The following is a 19,322-nucleotide window of genomic DNA, read 5'->3' as shown; positions in this document are numbered from 1 at the left end:
TTTCCCTCTTCCATGGGAGCACTGCAGTCTTCTGCACTGAAGTTTTCATTCATTTTGACTGAGACCGTACAGTAAATAATAACATTCTCCCGTTTGAGCCTCAAGAATTCGAGATCCAATCCAAAATATTACATCTGTGACTCTTGTGGGGATTTTCAGCTGCATACCTGGTGGCACCTGTTAAAATATCCAAAATCTTCTCCTCCCTTCCAGTGACACACCATAAAAGCTTACCAGGACCAGAAAAATCATCCAGTTCTTTTTGTAATACACTCACAATGTGAACAAGAACTGAGTCCTTTTGCTGTCAATATGGGGCCATGTGTGAAAACCCTAAATTAAGGTCTCAGTCAGGCGCAGCCGGTTCATTAAGGGCAGATGGACACTGCCCCTCCAAAGATTCTTCCTCTCAGAAAAGTAGATCCATCCAGAAATTGTAGATAAAATATGTATTGCAACCTCTATCACACTGGGAATCTTATTAGGCCTACATCTTATTACATCATGTTGTGGTTTGTGACGATCTTTGCTATTGGAAACGGGTTTTATGTTTTTGCTGAGAAGTTTACATCCAGTATGGCTGTTTAACGTTAGGTCTATGGCCACTGGCCAGGGCAGATGTCTCGCTGCCTCAGCTAAGCCCGGCCCCCTCGCTCCGATCGCATTCTACAAAATTAGCATTGTAGCCTACTTAGCATAATATCATAACATAAGCGCGTCGCTATGGATGCTATCTGGGCAGATGTATGATCTGCCCTAACCAATGACAGGTCGGTGGCCCTGAATATGCTTTGCAAAGGACACACGGTTTCAAAAAACATATTACTCCGCCCATCTCTAACCTGTGGGATTTTATCAACTTCATTGCCGCAAAATTCCCTTACAAAATTGTTGGATTAAACGGATAACCAAAACGGATTTGACGAAGGATATGCTGGTTATGCAGGATTCACGTTGTACAGTCTTAACTGTATATTTGCTATATTGCAAAGTTTTTGCATAAGGGGTAACTGGCCGTTATTTCATTCAATATGTCAGCTTGCAATGTTGAGACCGCAAGCAAATGTGTGGCTTCGTCCCTGTGTCTGCTGCTGCTAGCTTCCCCAAGACTAGCTGAAGACGTTCTCTGAGAGTTGGCCATGGGGTTTTATGAACTAAGTCTTTGTAAAATATGATGGGCAATACTCTTCTCTGACGGTAAGTAAGGTTCATATTTCATATTTTTTGTTCAATGGTCTGAGGTAATGTACATCACTTGTATTGTTGTAATGGGTTTTTGAGCAATATCACAAAAATCCTTCAACAATTATGTATTTTATGAATGATTGAAACTGCCTGTTTATGGCTCTACTCCGTTCACTCAAACATATTTCAACGAATTAAACAATGGAAGCAAAACAACATGACACTTCTGCATTACCTTTCCTTTGTGTATGTTACTGTAGACCATGTAAAGGTCATGAGAAGCACCTTTGGCAAAGGTTTCCATATGAATCAGTAACAATAGAAGACACCCAGGGAATACACACCTCCATGCATCAAAATGCAAGAATTTTATTTTGTCAAAGAGTGCTTACAACTGCTAAACGAATCTAACCCAGCTAGCTGGATAAAACTTTGATTGTTCTATCACAAGGTGACATGCTGTCATCATAGACGGTCTTTTCAGAGCAAAGAAAATCTTTGTCAAATCAAAGAAAATCTTTGTCAGCCAGCTTTGTCAAAAAGGTAATGAGAACTTATTTCATCCATTACTCTCAAAGATAGGAATTTGATTGGTTTATGTGTGTGTGTGCGCGTGTGTGTGTGAATGTGAGTGTGAGAGAGAGAGGAGAGAGAGAGAGAGAGAGAGAGAGAGAGAGAGAGAGAGAGAGAGAGAGAGAGAGAGAGAGAGAGAGAGAGAGAGAGAGTGAGAGTGAGTTGGCACATTGTTTTGTGATCCATCGTATTGTGTTGCCCCTGGTTGCCGTAGGTCCTGGCATTATTATGGCACTGATTGCTGTCTGCCCATGGCAGAAAAGCCCTCATTGGCATGCCATTTACTTCCTGCCATCTTGAAACCAAAATGTAAGGTCCAGATGCAGCTGTGTAGGATTATGTTGGCTTTATAGAAAATCGCCTCCCTCGGCCAACTGGCCAAATTTCGCAGGAACCTCACCAAACCACCCCCTCCCAGCGAGAGGCTTGCTATTAAGCTAGGATACATTTAAGCATGAAAATGAGCCCATAGCATGAGTGTTGATGCATTTCTGCTGACAGCATTGCTATGCATAGTAGAACACACTGGTCTGGAAATATGGCATTTACTGACTTTGTGTTGAAGCATCTTCATTCTTCCATTTTTCTTCAGTAAAGAAAGACTAAAGTCAGTGTTCTAAGAACAGAAAATAGCTGAGTTTAACAGGAACACTGCAATGGAGGAACATGTGGAATGTGTTCATAATGCTCAAAAATACAATAGAGTAGGGTAGAGTAACATTTATCAATCTCGAGGGAAATTAAGGTGTCAAGTAGCATACATACATAAACACAGAAAGACACAAAGACATTACACACAACATTGCACATATATTCACCATACATATATTCACAAAGTCAGATCTGTCTCTGTCTCTCTCTCTCACACACACACACACACACACACACACACACACACACACACACACACACACACACACACAAACACACACACACACACACACACACGCACGCATGCATACACACACACTCAAAGATTCAAAAGATTCAGCAACTGGAAAAGTGTCTAAAGTGTCCGGGTGTCACTATGAATAGGCCAAGGAAGAAATCGGGGGTCAAGTATCAATTGAGCCAGGAATCCACAAGTTGGCCACACCCCTCTTAACCACAGACGAGCCACGGTTGTAAACAAATGCGCCTCACTCTGAGTCTGAATACAAATGACTGACAAAAAAATAAACATCGCAGTATAGAAATGAAACATATAAGAAACTTTAACAATAATTGGGGTGAGTTCACACTGTATTATTACATCAAATACAAAACAAAACGAAACAAATATTACTATTGTAATTCACTCAAAATTATTTGTTGAAGCCCTGAACAAAAAAGTGTCACATTATTTATAGAAGGACCGTTGTTGTTGCTTCTGGCTCAGAGTTTATTTAATCAGCAAATAAATCAGTCTTTTGGAGTACCTGCTGTTGTTTCTTGATATCAGCGTATGTGCCAGCATTTAATTTTATAACACATACTAAATCAGCATACTGCTGTTGTGGTGTTGTAATGGTGTTTTGCAGAGACACGTGGAGGGGGCCGTGTGAGACACATGGAGGGGGCCGTGTGGGTCGCAGACTTTTGGCTGACTCATCTTCACTCCCTTGATACTGTATGCTCTTCATTCACACCATTTTTACTTTTGACTAACCATTTTAATGGGAGGATTTGTATAAGTGTGTGTGTCTGTGTGTGTGTATGCGTATGTGTTTTACACTATGAATCATTGTCATTCGCGCACATCAGAAGGTGTGGAAAATGTACAAATCTGCTTTTCCCCCTGATACCTCAGAGAGGCAGGTGCTTTAGACTGCAAGCTGTGCTCATTTAAAACAACTCATACTCAGTTGGAGTCTATGTGCTTGTGTGTGTGTGTGTGTGTGTGTGTGTGTGTGTGTGTGTGTGTGTGTGTGTGTGTGTGTGTGTGTGTGTGTGTGTGTGTGTGTGTGTGTGTGTGTGTGTGTGTGTGTGTCTGTGTGTCTGTGTGTGTGTGTGTGTGTGTGTGTGCGTGTGCGTGTGCACGTGCGCGTGCGCGTGTGTGTGCATGTTGTGGGGGGTTCCATGCTGTTATTCAGTTGGTTGATTTGCTAAATGTTGGAGTGTTTGGCTTTCCCACTTCAGGTCAGCAGGGGCCTATTTTGGCACATGAGGTGCATGAGGTAGTGTGTTAGTGTGCATGGCGATCAACACATGCAACATGTAAATAGCTGTTAGTGATGCCTTGTTTTCTCTCCATATGGTCCATGCTGAGTGGGCCATGCCTCCTGTTCTGGCCTCGTTATATTGCTGCTGATCTTTACAATCCTGCTGCATGCTGACTATGCTATGTGACTATGTGATACGTATCAGATAAATATTCTGATACATATTCATGTCATGTCTACCTGCCTCCATATCTGTCAGGTTAGCAAGAATGGAATTTGTGAAATAGTCCAGTCAATCCAGTGTCCAGTCCAGTGTGTTTTTCACGGGACAAGTTGAAATAGTAATCGATCCAAGTTTTTTATAATCCCTAGGTATATTTGACCCATTTAACCCTGGAGCGACATATACATGCATTCAGGCTCTTGAGATTTGAGTTTGTTTATGGGCATACTGTTGTGTACTGTTGTGGGTATGTTAGGGCTGAATGAAGTCATTCTAATGCAAAATGAGGGTCCTAGCTTTTAAATGCAACTTATTTCGTGTTTTAATGTGAGAGGAGAGTTTTAATGAGATATTTAGGTTTTAATAGGCAAAGAGCACCTTTTCCCAAAAAGGGCATAGGCTAAAAAAGGTTAAATGAAATAGGCCTATTGAAAATCGACAGATTGATATTTAGTGGGAGGTTAATTTTTTCAATGTCAAAGTTGGAGATTTCCCATTCATTTCATTTTTCCAGGGAGCCAATGTAGGAGATACTAGGTGAATGGGGTAAAATGTTAAAATATGAGATATCAATTACCTCTAGTGATTACACCTAATCACAAGTGTAACTTGTCAGGAATCAAGGTCAATAAAGGTCTTAGTACGGTTCAATTCCAAGGGGTCTGGGTACACTTTGGAGCATTGACATGTGCAGAAAATGCTGAGTCACAGGTTTGAGTTATCTTAAATGGCTGAAATAGACCAGGTGTGATTTCTTCCAGGAGATGTAATGTAAAAGCTACAGACTTTCCACAAGTATGCATACTATACACTCTACACCTACACCATACTCTCTTATTCTGACCTCACGTTAATATTGATCTGTGTGTAGTTATTAGTCTTTGTGAAGAGCTAAAAACTTAAGACTTTGTGTTACAGAAGGTCTGTGAGACATGGGCCTACTGTAAGGAATTTTAAAAATCCAAAACTTTTGCAAATAAGAGTGAACACTTGAAGATAAAAGTGCATTGGTTCACTGCTTAGGACTCAGGACAGGCTTTGCTTTAATGTTATACAGCACAAACTTTTGATTGATGAGTATCCCCAGATATTTCAACTAAATTGGGGCAGAGGCAGGGCTGGACTGGCCTTCTGGCATAGCAGGCGTTTCCCGGTGGGGGCCCCTATTGTCAGAAACGTAATATTTTAAAAAAATAATTAATAATTAATATTTCTGAAAATCGGGGCCCACAAGGGTGTGGGGCCCACCAGTGAGTCAGTTCAAGCCAAAAAGGCAGTTTTTTAAGGGCCGTACACACACATCGCTGCTATTTACTAGCTTCTCGCTTGCTCGCCTACTTGCCTCTCTTTCATGGAACGTTTGCTGAAAGTTCCCGCGGCTTTAACTGCCAATGAACAGGCGAGAAGTACCGAACTCTGCCTTCCAATTGGTTACTCGCTTACTCGCCTCGCTCGAAGATAAAATATTTTCAACTCGGGATCCACCCACATCGCATCGCTTGTACAGTACTCGCCTACTCGCCTGCTAGTCTCGCTGGAACACATTGACATTCTATTGAGTTCATTCGCTGAGCGAGTAACTAGCAGCGACGTGTGTGTACGGCCCTTAAGCCAAATGTGCACTGGCCCTATTCCTCCCCAAGTCCAGCACTGGGCAGAAGGAATCTTGTGTGTAAGTCTGATGACCCACCATGTCAGTGCTGTCTCGAACACAAATGTCACCTGGAGAGGCTAATCATGTGTAGTTACGGAGTGTACAGAGGCCATGGGTACTAGCCACATGCTGAAATATCTGTTCATGTTCTAATTAAAACTATTTTTTGACAGTGTTCAACCCACCGCATACTACTTTCATAGAACCCAAATGGGGCGCTTAGTTTCATTCTCACCTAATTCTACTGATAGATTGTATTGAACACTGACACCCAATATTAACCCCCAAAAATTCCTGGTTTATCTGTGTTTACAAGTGATTACTTAAGAGGAAAATCTGGCTAAATCTGACATGTGCAATTGTTCACAGCACAGAGTAATATGCTCATTCTTTCTGGACAGACTGGACAGATTGGGCCTTATATTTACCAATGGTAAGCATTACAGAAGAGATAATGAAAATAAAACAAGTAGAATTCAATGCCAAGGCATATGTAATACCTCTGTGGGCCTCCAAAGTTGATCAGCTCACAGAAATTATGTAGAGATTTGGTGAAAACCGCCCACGTGTTCCAGTTATAGTTCCCCCTGCCTGATGAACTGGATGTTATTTTGGGATCCACCTGTCTCTTCTCTGTTCAGTGTGTCAATCCAGCCGCCTGTCACAGATTATTGTTTCTCTGATAACTTTTGAACTGGTGAGCGGATTTCACCAAATCTCTAAATAATTTCTGTGAGCTGACTAACACACACCTAACACAATTTCATTCACCTCCTTCACTGTTGGTCTTTGGAACTGCCAGTCAGCTGTCAACAAAGCCGACTTCATCTCTGCCTATGCTAGTAGTCTCTCTGTTGACCTGCTGGCACTAACGGAAACCTGGTTGAGTCCTGAAAACACAGCCACCCGAGCAGCACTCTCATATAACCACTCATTTTCACACACCACTCAACCAAAGAAACGAGGAGGAGGAACAGGGATCCTTATCAATAAGTATTGGAGCTATACCCCCCTGCTGCCTGCCAACAACTACAGCTGCTTTGAATACCATGCCATCAAAGTCACAGCTCCAATCAAGGTGTCTGTTGTGGTCTACCGTCCCCCAGGAACACTGGGTGACTTAATTGACGAACTGGATACGCTGATCTCCTCCATCGCGGAACTAGGCAGCCCCCTACTCGTCCTCGGCGACTTCAACATACACCTAGACAAGTCATACGCCACAGACTTCAAGGCCCTGATGAACTCATTTGACCTTCAACTAGCCAGCTGCACTCCGACTCATGAAAGTGGTAACCAGCTCGACCTGGTCATGACTAAGGACTGTCAAGCGGACGACATCAAGGTAACACCAATGCATGTTTCAGACCTTTTTTCATCCATTTCACCACCTCCCTACCCGATCCAACACCCATCCCCTCCCTTGGTCACATATAGGCGGAATCTACACAAACTGTCACGCACTAGCTTTGCATCAGTGGTGGCAACTGCCTTGCCTCCAGCAAGCGAACTCTCCTCACTCGATGTTGACACTGCTACGGATTCGCTCAGCTCCACACTGACCTCCTGCCTCAACAACCTGTGCCCGTCACTAAACCTGCAAGACCTTCAGCACCGCAACCATGGCTGACAGAGACCATCCAAGCTCTATGTACTACGCTCAGAGCGGCGGAAAGGAAATGGCGCAAAACCCGCAACCCATCTGACCTTGAAAAACGTATGGGGCACCGTTTGTAAAGCTGACTGTGCTGAAAATTTCAGCAACATTTTGTCACATTTAGCTGAAATTCCATCAACATTTTGTCACATTTAGCTTAAAACAGTTTAAAACGGTGTGAATTTTTCAGTCCCCTTTTTGCACATTTAGAACAATGAATGTTAAATCTAAATAATGTATCTAAATGTTAAATATAAATCTAAATAATATATAAAAATGTTCAATCTAAATGTCAAATCTAAATAATAAATCTAAATGTTAAATATAAATCTTAAATCTAAATGTTAAATCTAAATATTGAATCTAAATGTTAAATCTAAATGTTAAATCTAAATCTAAATGTTATATCTAAATATTAAATCTAAATCTAAATGTTATATCTAAATGTTAAATCTAAATGTTATATCTAAATGTTAAATCTAAATGTCAAATCTAAATAATAAATCTAAATTTAAATGTTAAATATAAACTTAAATCTAAATGTGGAATTTAAATCTGAATGTTAAATCTAAACCTGAATGTTAAATCTAAATATTAAATCTAAATGTCAAATCTAAATGTTAAATACAAATATTTAGATTTAGATTTAACATTTAGATTTAAAATTTAGATTAAACATTTTTGTGTTTGTAACTTAGCTTATCTAAATTTTAAATCTAAATGTTAAATCTAAATCTAAATATTTAGATGTAAGATGAAGATTTAACATTTAGGTTTAGATTTAACATTTAGATTTAGATTTCACATTTAGATTTAAGTTTATATTCAACATTTAGATGTATTATTTAGATTTGACATTTAGATTTAACATTTAGATATAGGCCTGTTATTTAGATTTAGATTTAGATTCAACATTTAGATTTAACATTTAGATTTAACATTTAGGTATAACATTTAGATTTAACATTTAGATTTAGATTTGGCATTTAGATTAAACATTTAGATTTAATATTTAGATTTAACATTTAGATTTAGATTTAACATTTAGATTTAAGATTTATATTTAATATTTAGATTTAGATTTATTATTTAGATTTGACATTTAGATTTAACATTTTTATATATTATTTACATTTATATTTAACATTTGGATGCATTATTTAGATTTAACATTTATTGTTCTAAATGTGTAAAAAGGGGAGTCTGAAAAATTCACACCATTTTTATAACACTGTTTTAAGCTAAATGTGACAAAATGTTGCTGAAATTTTCAGCACAGTCAGCTTTACAAACGGCGCCCCATAAAAACGTAGATCTCTACTAGCCTCCTTCTCCACCTCTGTAACAGTCAAGTCAATGTCTTTACATGCACTGGTCATACAAAGAATTTAAATTACGTTTCTTACTTTCCCATGCAGACAGACATAGACTCTAGGTGTGGACATAGACAATTAGACATAGACAGTATACATACATTACACCTTGAGTACCTATACAATACCCATACAGACATGTAAAGTGCAAGACTGGGCAACAGCAGACATACATAGAACTAGAGGTGCTCCGATTGCTCGACTGCCGATCATGATCGGCCGATAATGGCCAAAAATAGGAGATCGGAAAAATATGCCGATCAAAAAGCCGATCACGTGACGCAAATGACAAGCGACCAACTTCAAATGTGTTGCGACCATGCGACAGAACCGAACTGGCAAAACTAGGCACAAGGCCTATTAAATGTGATCAGATCACCATACTGTCCAAACGCAAGCCAATTAAAGGTAATAACTATACCACCCAAGCGCCAGCCAATTAGCATACTGTCCAGCCTATTAAAGGTAATCAGTATTGACTTTACTCTTCAGCCTATTAACACACTGACTCCCATGCAATGTGCTGTCTTTAGCCTGTGCCCTCTACTGTATTGTACGGTATGTCTGTGTGTGATTTTCATATTTGTCTTTGATGTGTCCACTGTAGGCCTACTGTACTGAGTACTCACTGTACAGTCTCTGTGTGTTTCTGTTCTGTTGTCCAGTTTCCACATTCTACTGAGTGTGTGTGTGTGTGTGGGTGGGTGCGTACGCGTATGTTTTCCACATTGCCTCACCAGTGGTTCCTGCTTTCTCCTCTGCTGGTGGAGGGAATGTAGACATATTTCATTTTGTTTGAGTCAGCAGCTGTTAGCATCAGCCCAAATTAGAACAGTAGCGTCACCACAGCGTTGCTCTGCATGTGGCTGCTAGCGTAGTGAGGAGTAGCCTCTATACTCACTGCTGTGCACAAAGAGATGTTGCCGCAGGGTAGGATGTACTGTAAGCAGTGACAGCATTCCACACACAGCCCCAATTCTCCAGGTGCATATCCTGGTGTAACACAAAGAACATTTCAATACAGGGGAAGGTAATATGACAGTGTGACAATATGAATTCTGACACTTCTACACTATGAATTGCTATATGCGTTAATACAACACTGCCCCAACTCCTTCCTCTCTCTTATTTTCCGCATCCCCAGTTAGCTTTGAGTTCACAGTTTTTTTCTCTGTAATGCATGTGAGATCGGTTTCCTCTCTATGTACCCACTGAGATCTAAGCTTGTGATGTTTGCTTTGCAGGTATGTATTAAGGAAGGGTTTGGTACCTCTCTGTGGGAGTCCTTTGATATTCGGCATCACATCGTTTCCGGCACTAAGCCAGTGTTAGCCTTGCTACAGTGGTCCTCTGCTGCCAAGTCAGAGTGTCCATGCTGTATAAGTCTCTCTGCAGCAACAGTAGACCTTTTTATGTTTTGTTTGTGTAACAGGTAGGGGTGAAGAAGTTGGAGGTAGAGTACAGACATGTGGATTGAGCACTCAAGACAGGTTGGAAACCTGCAAAGTTACATGTGTAAGAAATAAAACCATGGAATGGCTTGGTTCTATTTAAGGCCAGTGTCTGGTTGTACCAGATGCATATGTGCATATGACTTCACCAGACGAGAGCTCAGACGTTAGACTTAAAAAAATAATAATTGAGAAACAATTATCAAGACGAATACCCTCACACCTGTTACAATACAATGCCAGCTGGCTCAGTTTTCCTTTAAGCGGTCCTGTCTCGCATTACTGTTTAAAACTTAATTAGATTTATATTAAACTTACCACAATTACTGTCTCCCTCATTAAGAATCAGCAAGACTTTATAAGTTTTGCTATAAAAAAAAACGATGATATTACAACACTACTCTGACCTCAGGACATTCTTCTCCAGCACAGCTTTGTCTTGGCCATTCAGGCTATAGTTGTCTATTTAGTGGTTGAGGTGTTGTCTGACCGTGACCGTGCACCACTGTGTTTGGTTCTCCTCTAAGACATGGGCAGGTTGGACAAAAGCACATTTCATTTCACTTGGCATTCAGTCAATTTGCGATGGCAAATCCTTATCCCACCATCTGTCCACTGGGGGTGCTTCAAGGCTCAATGCAGGAACGTCTTCTTTTTTCTTTTTTGAACAGTATCTCCTCTGTGGGTAAAGATTTCAGCATGTACAGATGATATCAATTAAACCTGTCACTGGGGTCAGCTAACGACATGGACTCGCCATGTGCTGCACACAGAAAGTCACCTTCAAATACATACCACTAAGATGAAACCATTAGTCATCCTGGCTTGTTTTTTTACAGTATCTATCTGAATATCAACATATACGTATCACTGCCCCACACTATCAGTGACATTTGACTTGACTCATCTATGTATGCCTACCATAGCACCCAGCTTTTCAGAAGAAGTGTCTCTCACCTTCACTGCAGTGCCCTGGCCTCCTGCTGTTTCTGTTGGGCTTGATCTCTCATTATGCACATAGACAATGAGGACACTCTGATAATGTAGAGATAGAGAGAGAGAGAAAGAGAACAATAAAGAGTGTTCTATGGTACAGTACATTATTTTCCATTAGGCAAGGAGAGAGAGAGAGAGAGAGAGAGAGAGATGCACTCTGATAGTTCATTATTCAATGGCTATGCTTTTCCATTATGCACAGAGAGAGAGAGAGAGAGAGAGAGAGAGAGAGAGAGAGAGAGAGAGAGAGAGAGAGAGAGAGAGCTCCTCAATTGTTCAATAGTCAAAGGCACATGGTTTTCCATCATCTTCCAAAAGGGCAGATAGATGTCTCTCTGCTGTCTATTTGCTTCCACTGGCTGAACTCAAATCAAATTCAAGTCACTAATGCTCACCTACCTACCGAGGGCTGTGTGCTGTGCCTGCCTGCATTCATCTACTTGAACTCTATCATACAGGATTATGCTTCCTCACCCTCACCGCTCATAGTGTCAAGAAACACTGTGTGTGGCATTGCCATCTCTCCACTGATTCAACGGCAAGCCAACGACCTGACCCCTGCTCTCCTAATCAGTGGCTTTGCAATGCTAGCCTGGTGCAGGAGGCTCGTGCAGTGTGTGGAAAGGCTTAAACTATTCTAAATAGGGACTCTAAGGTCTAAGGCCTTAACACCTATTGGCTACTTACCCATGTCCACAATATCCAGACTACATGCCCATGATTATATGTGCTATACTGTAGGTTCAGTGGATTTTCAAATGACAGAGGAATTGCAAATAGTATAATACTAAATTACAATGACCTGATAAGAAGTGCAGTTAACATCAATGGACACAGCTTTAAGCACTTCAAGGGAGTAATATTTCACCCAGTGGGCCAATAATGCATGTGAATTTATTATTTTTTTAATGTTTTTATTCCAATTTGTCATGACTTGACAGAATGGGTGGGAAACATTTCTGAAGCCATTAGTATCAGAGCATAACAGTTTGTCAAATTGGTGGGCGACAGTTGGGGGCCATGTTGGGGGGTGGGGTGGGGGTTGGGGGGTGACTCCATGTCAAAGCCGGGTAGTTTGTCCAAATGATGGGTGTCGTGTCAGAGAGAGACAGAGAGAGAGAAATACACATCCATGCACAAATTAATATACCTATTTACTCCCACAACAGTCTATCTTTCTCTGTCTGTCTCTTTCTCTCTCCCTCTCTCTTCTCTAGTTTTTATTTTACACAGTGAAAAATGTCTGACCTTGTGATCCATGCTATTCTCCCTAGAAAGGTATTCCGAAAACCACTGGCTGTCCTTGAACCAAGGTGACAGCAGAACACCTGGACAATAACACCAAATGAGTTTCCCTCTCTTCCTGTCTGTCCTTTCATTTCTCTGCTCTTGTGTATTTATCTGGTTTCTCTCTCCCTCTCTCTCTCTCTCTCTCTCTCTCTCTCCTTTTCCTCCAGGCGGTTAAGAATGCCAGTGGGCCGGGCCACTTCATCTGGATCGGCTCTGACAGCTGGGGTTCCAAGATCGCCCCGGTACTGCACCAGGAGGAGATGGGGTAGGAGGCCATCACCATACTGCCCAAACGCCAGCCTGTAAAAGGGTAATCAGTATACTGCTCAAACGCCAGCCTATTAAAGGTAATCAGTAATCAGTATACTGCCCAATCAGCCCAGCCTATTAAACGAAATCAGTAATCACTATACTGCCCAAAAGCCAGCTTATTAAAGGAACAGTCCACCGTGTTTCAATAGTAAAGTGTGTTCTTCTCTGACCTGAGATGAGCTCCTCCCGACCTGTCTCGTCTTTGGACGCGCCCCCAGTCAGCAAGGCGCGCGGCCCAAACTCGTTAGCATTAGCTTGGCTCAGCTTTGCTGAGTTAGAAGTGACCAAATTGTTCCACGTGTTCTCTATTTAAACATCGCTGCACAGCTAGTAAAGCGACCCAAAAGTTGTTGCACAAAATGAAACGTGGCGATTTCCTACCTTGATAAAGATATGGCACTGTAATGACAGGCGTAGTAACACATTCAGAGTACTTCGCCTTCGACGGCAAATAAACCTCGGCAAGTAGGCCTACATTTACACAAACAGGGGAGGAGACATCTCAAACACATAAAGACAACACGACAGTGAAGGTGTTCAACACATGGAGATAGTATAAGAACTGGAGAGAGTGAATAAGTCCCGCCTCCAGTCAATTCAATGGGAAATGCTTAGCTAGAGAATTCAGCCAAAATTGAACAAATTTTTCAGCTTCAAAGATGGAGTCGTTTCTGCCGACACTTTACTCAGCCAATTACATGCCACGTTATTGTCTGACTTACGGTTAATCAGAAAGCTATATGGAAGACGGGCATTGGATGCATGGAGGTGCCCAACCACAGACCTGTAAAGGTTGCGCACTCACCAATCATCATGACCGAAGTGGATGGCGGAAATGCGAAAATGGTGACTTGCTAATCGGCGAAGTTAACCAGCCAAATCCTGCCCCCCTGGTTCAACAGGCTTTCATAAGAGTCAACAACCCCAGGTGTCTTTGGGGGTGGGGTGGGAAGGGGAGGGCTAACGAGAACAGAGTGTATTCATTATGTTGTTCTTCCAGGGAGACTGTTTGTTCCTGCATTGGACTTGTTCTAGGACAGCTAAGATTTTCTTCCCTGTTTTTGTCCTTTATTCCTCCTGTCTGCTGTAACATGAGTTGGAGTGTTTGTAAACAATTTACTCAGGCATAAGAGATAATAAGATATTTATGTGATTAAGTGCTGCCCATATGTAATAGAGGGTTCAGATGGATACAATTGATTCAATGAACATAGATTTAAAAGAAGGGGCAATAATAGTAACCTCTGTCTCCAGGTGCTGGTATTTATCAATCAATACTATCATAAAGCAACTGCAACCAAGCACAGCACAACAGCACACAGCACAGTAACAATATTACTTGTATTGATCTCTCCCAGGGTTTGATCGCTATTTTGGCAGCCGGACGCTGGACAACAACAGGAGAAATGTTTGGTTCGCCGGGTTCTGGGAGAACAATTTCCAGTGCAAGCTCAGCCGTCATGCCCTGAAGAAAGGATCAGGCGTCAAGAAATGCACTAGTATAGTTCTCCCCCCGACACAGCAGCCAGAGCACAATGAGCTGTGTTATTATTGCTATGAGTGTAATTGTGTGGAGCTAATGAAAGAGTTTGCTGGTTGGGGAAATAGTGGTTTAAGTATTTAGCAGCTAAAAGGATGCTGTGGTGGATCGTGCTGGTGTACCGCATGGGCCTTTTCGCACCAGAACGGCCTGTCTGATTTGTCTTATTTGCGTAACCTTGCTGTACCCCGTGTGATCTGTCAGACCTGTTCATGTTGTAGTGTTTCCCCCTCTTGGGTTTTTGTGTTCTGTATCAGATCTTCTGAGTGTTTGCTTATTTGTAGTCTCTTAGTTAATAAAACCCTTACCCTTCCCGTACTTCTCTGTCTGAAAACTGTAGATACAGTACATTTACTAAAACAGTAATGAATACTTTTACTATCCATATACTTTGTATTTGTAGTATGGTTATGTCATATGAAATCCACAAGGTTTTATTCAAACATTCCCTGCTCACCCAGTTTGGAAACTGCTGTGGTGTCTGATGTTGAATCCCACCAGACCGGTAAACTCCAGCTGTCTTCTTCCTGTGCTTAACAATTCAAATGAGATCGAGTTTATGCACTGACAATATTATCTTTCTAAAGCTGCCACTGAATAAAACATTCAAGACAAGCTTTGGCTCCATGAATCTAATACTATTGGACAAAATTTCTGTGCCATTCCATACATTTTTCATGAATATGTGGCCGCACGCGTGTGTATGTGTTTGTTTGTGTCTGTGTGTGTGCACACATGCAAGCGTGCGTGCATGTGTATATCACCCCATTATTGCTTGATGTGTGTAGGTTCCCACAATGCAAATGCTCTTTGTTGCATAGTGCTGGTCATTCAACTATAGGTTTATAGGAAATGGTCACATATATGTTTAGGTTTTATCTTGAACACATGACAGAAGATTGTATAAATTACTCAGACACAGAACTTGAAATTAATAATTACTTTTGGCTGTGTGACTGAGTGGGATTTTTATGTTGTTTAATGTTCTGTCTCCGTGTGCCATTGTACTGTCATTGGCAACTGGCTTTTCTAGATGGCATTGTGTTAATTTTCTGTGTTCTGTTATTTTTTTCTGCACTGTTATCCTGGTCCATTGCTGGAACTTGTAAACGTCCAATCAAAGCCATACCATCCTATGATAGCCTTGAGATTGTGTCTCGATATTTAACCCATTCCTATGTGACTGTAAGCTATTGTGTGAGAGTTATGAGACTGAGAGAGTTTCTCCAAAACTTGTGTTTGATTAGCAATTTGATTAAAAGTTCACACAGGATTGGATATGAGAGCAGACAGGTGAAGCAGTAGTACTGATCACAAACTAACACATTGGTGTCTAATAGCCAAGAGCTACTCATGATCCAGGTAATTGAATAAATAAAAGCAGTGAACAAGTACAACCCTGATGCTGTCTGCTGACAATTTGTATATGTCATGGTTCTTTTTCGTAAGATTTGGTAAGAATCTTGTCACTCATTGGCTGACGAAGACGAAGAATGTAGTAAAATCACTCCTGAAAGGTGGAAATTTCGCGCCAAGGGCAGGGCCCGTCCACTGCCTATATTAAGTGTAGCGGCGGGCGCGCATTCTTACACTCTCTTCGGCTGTGTACTGCTCGACCTGCTGAGTTCAACTGTCCTACATTGGAGTGTGCCGGGAAGGTGCGACTTCACTGGGCGCTCAGCATGACAATGGGCTTCTGCCGAAGCGGAAAAGTGGACAAAAGTGCCCCACGAGTATTTTTGGAGACTTCTTTGCCGACCCTCCGTGGGATTTCGTCGAAGGAGTTAGCCACGTGAGTCACCAGGGCTAACCCCCCAACTAGCGTGATTAGCGTGCTAACCTGCCACTTAGCTAATGGTTACGCCTTAGCTAACATGGCCAACGTGGGAGTCGAGAGGATGGGAGAGGAGGAACACTGCGACTGCATCACAGGCTACGGATTCCCCATCTCGTCGAGGGACAACCACCTTTTCTGCATTGTGTGCCTCGGGTTCCGGCACGGCCAAGAGGCGCTGACCGGGACTAAGTGTAAGAAGTGTCAGCGCATTTGCTCTGGAACCTTGGAAAAGCGCCTAGCTGCCCTGAAGTGCATACTAATGGCGTCTTACTGCGAAGACACAGAGCCTGAGGAGGAGTCTATGGTGTAAAAGGAAGAACATGACGACAGCGGTTCAGTCGCTTCATCTACCCCCTCCCGTGACCTGAAGGATGGGATCGCATATCTGCTTTGGAAGCACGCTTCGCCCAACACTTTTCACCCCAGCCAGGACACTTGTGGTCCAGGGAAGACAGATCGGCTGACTCTCTCCCTCTGGGAAAAATGCTACCGCTCAGCCGCCCAGACGGCTAGAGCCGTGAACGCTAACGCCATGCTAGCCGCGCACATGGCCACGTGCTTAGCTGAGCGGGAACCTATGGGCGACATCTTGGAGGAACTCCGCACCGCAACTGATTGGATTCTCCAGTGCAACGTGGTGGCTGCACAGGCGTCTGGAAGAACCATGGGCCTTGCTGTCGCTGGAGCGAGGGGACTGTGGCTCCGCCACACCACCCTCAGGGCGTGGGAAAAATGGACTGTCATGGACATGCCACTCTCCCTCTCTGGTCTGTTCGAGGAACAAGCATTAGCAGTGATGGATGGAGGTCGGGCACCCTCGCTGAGAGGAACGTAGGAGCTCCACAGGGCCCTAGACTCAAGCTGCGGGTCGGCAGGCAGACCGGTTCCTCTGCCGGACCCTACGAGGAGCCCCAGGGTCGTTCCGAACAGGACACAGAGGAAGTCTCCTCAACTGCGGCCTCCGACGCCCCTACAAATCGTCGGCTGGTTTCCGCATCAGTGCTAGCCAGCGCTTGGAAGGACTGCACTTCGACCCTTGCAGGAGCCTCGCCGCTGAGAATCTCACCGCCTCCCAATCGCCGCGGGATTAATCGGATTGTTCATCATGCCTGCACGATGGCCATGCCCCATTGTCTAGGCATCATGACTGTGTTGTACATTCTCCCCCGCTACACGGAGTGAACAATGGATGTGTGTGTAGCTGGCTCGTTAGCCGGAGCAGTACGGTCTAACGCTAATGCTGTATTGGAAAACAGGCTTTTTTGGTAAATGTTCTGACTGTTAATCCCCCATCTGGTGAATTGAACTTGTGCAATTTTCACACTGTGTCTCAACACGTTAGTGACAAGCACTGTTCGCACCACACCAGAAGCCTTGCTTTCACAACGCCCCCGAAGAAGGCGTAATAAGGTGGCTAGCACGATAGCCGCCATCAGCAAAAAACAAAGGGTCTTTCTCAAATGCAAGGTCAGTGTCCTTCCAAGTGTATCAGCCTAATTAGGCACGCCCAGTGATTGGNTACCCTCTATTAGTCATACCCAGTGATTGGATATTCTGTAGAGTTCACCAAAAAGTATCCAATCACTGGGCGTGACTAATTAGGCTGATACACTTGGAAGGACACTGGCCTTGCATTTGAGAAAGACCCGAAGAGTGGCGAATCTCCCCCAAGCAGGCGAGGCTAATTCGGCTAACTAGACAAGGCCGTTCATCCGCGGTTTCGTGTAGTCACGTGACCAGGAGGCCGGGTCATATGGAGAGGGGTCTGGCTGCAGGCTTGCAGCCGGGTCAGTGGTGACGTCACCACGGACCTGCTCCGGGAAAGTGTCGACGTCACACGTGAGTCACACGACAGTCTGTAGGCCTACAAGACCGCAACATCAAGCTAAATTGTAAACAATCCGATCCTCGGTCTCGTTTTTTGAAATTCAGACTTTAAATTGAGAAGACATGTTTTCAACACGTAGCCTAGGCCTATAATGTTGCTTAATGTCGAATGTTATGCTTTGTGGTCTATGTCCCCGCTCTGCGCATGTGCAACACGATTCGTGGAGTACTACCACAGCCCGTATAGTCTCTTACAGAATCTGTGGTACTACTGTCGCCCTTCAGTTTGCTAAAGGCTTGTTTTGCTGAACGGCCGTCTGTACTCTGTAACATTTGTTTTGTTCGAGTAGCCGAGGTTATATTGCGTGGTTTATTGATACACCACGTAATGTTATAACTGCAGTGTGTGCCTGGAAAGAAACGAAAGGCCAACTAACAGTATCACGTGGAACATTAAAACAGGCCAACACCTCTTTCCTCGTGGTTGAAATTTGGACGGCAGCATAACTTTAGTAGGCAGCGTTGTAGCTCAGCGGGTTTACCCAATGTCTTGCTTTTCATTGGGATAGCGATGAAGTGGACGATGTGGCAGGTTCGCATCCCCGAGTTGTGTTATCATACTTCTGCCGGTGGTGTATGGAAAATATCTGGACCAGAGCCATTTCCTTGGGTTAAATAAAGTTGAAGATTAACGACACATGACGTGGCCGTCTGTCAAAGATAGCCAAGGCCTGTTGGTTGATCAGACATGAGGTGTGTTTGGTCAAGTGCAGTTTTTGACCAGAACTAGCATACAATTAAAAATTACACACAGCCACAAGTGCAGGGTTTTTTTTCTTTTTCTGAAAGACGATGTAGACTGTGACTCACGTGTGACGTCGACACCTTCCCGGAGCAGGTCCGTGGTGACGTCACCACTGACCCAGCTGCAAGCCTGCAGCCAGTCATTATAGGTCATATGACACCTCTAGTGCGCAAAATCACGAATATGTTGCAGGAGGGAGCTCTAACATAAGGCATAACTACCGATTCCCTCGAATGAGTTGTAATCTGGTCTCCACCTAATCAGTGGCCTAACCCTTTCCATTCGGATTTCGAGCCTAGTGTGTGCACGGCTTCAATTCTGTCTGTTAGCGAGCAAATTGTATCTCGCATACCCCAATCTCCTCCCGGGTTGTACCGTGTGGTAACCCCAGAGGTTTCGAGATCAAAAGCAGTACCTGGTACCAGTGGTGTTTTTAGTGTACGCCATTCACAGCATTC

The 19,322-nt window shown here is 43.0% G+C and overlaps 1 pseudogene; it reads left to right on the top strand.

Annotated features, from left to right (window-relative positions):
• The first annotated feature begins 4,849 nt into the window (after positions 1-4,849).
• The window catches only part of LOC134457493 (metabotropic glutamate receptor 4-like), a 74,201-nt pseudogene continuing 59,728 nt past the window's right edge, over positions 4,850-19,322 (top strand).

The sequence above is a fragment of the Engraulis encrasicolus genome, chromosome 10, assembly GCF_034702125.1.
Source record: "Engraulis encrasicolus isolate BLACKSEA-1 chromosome 10, IST_EnEncr_1.0, whole genome shotgun sequence".
Lineage (NCBI taxonomy): Eukaryota > Metazoa > Chordata > Actinopteri > Clupeiformes > Engraulidae > Engraulis > Engraulis encrasicolus.
The sequence above is the reverse complement of the archived record's forward strand: the minus strand, read 5'-3'. Positions and strand labels throughout refer to the sequence as shown.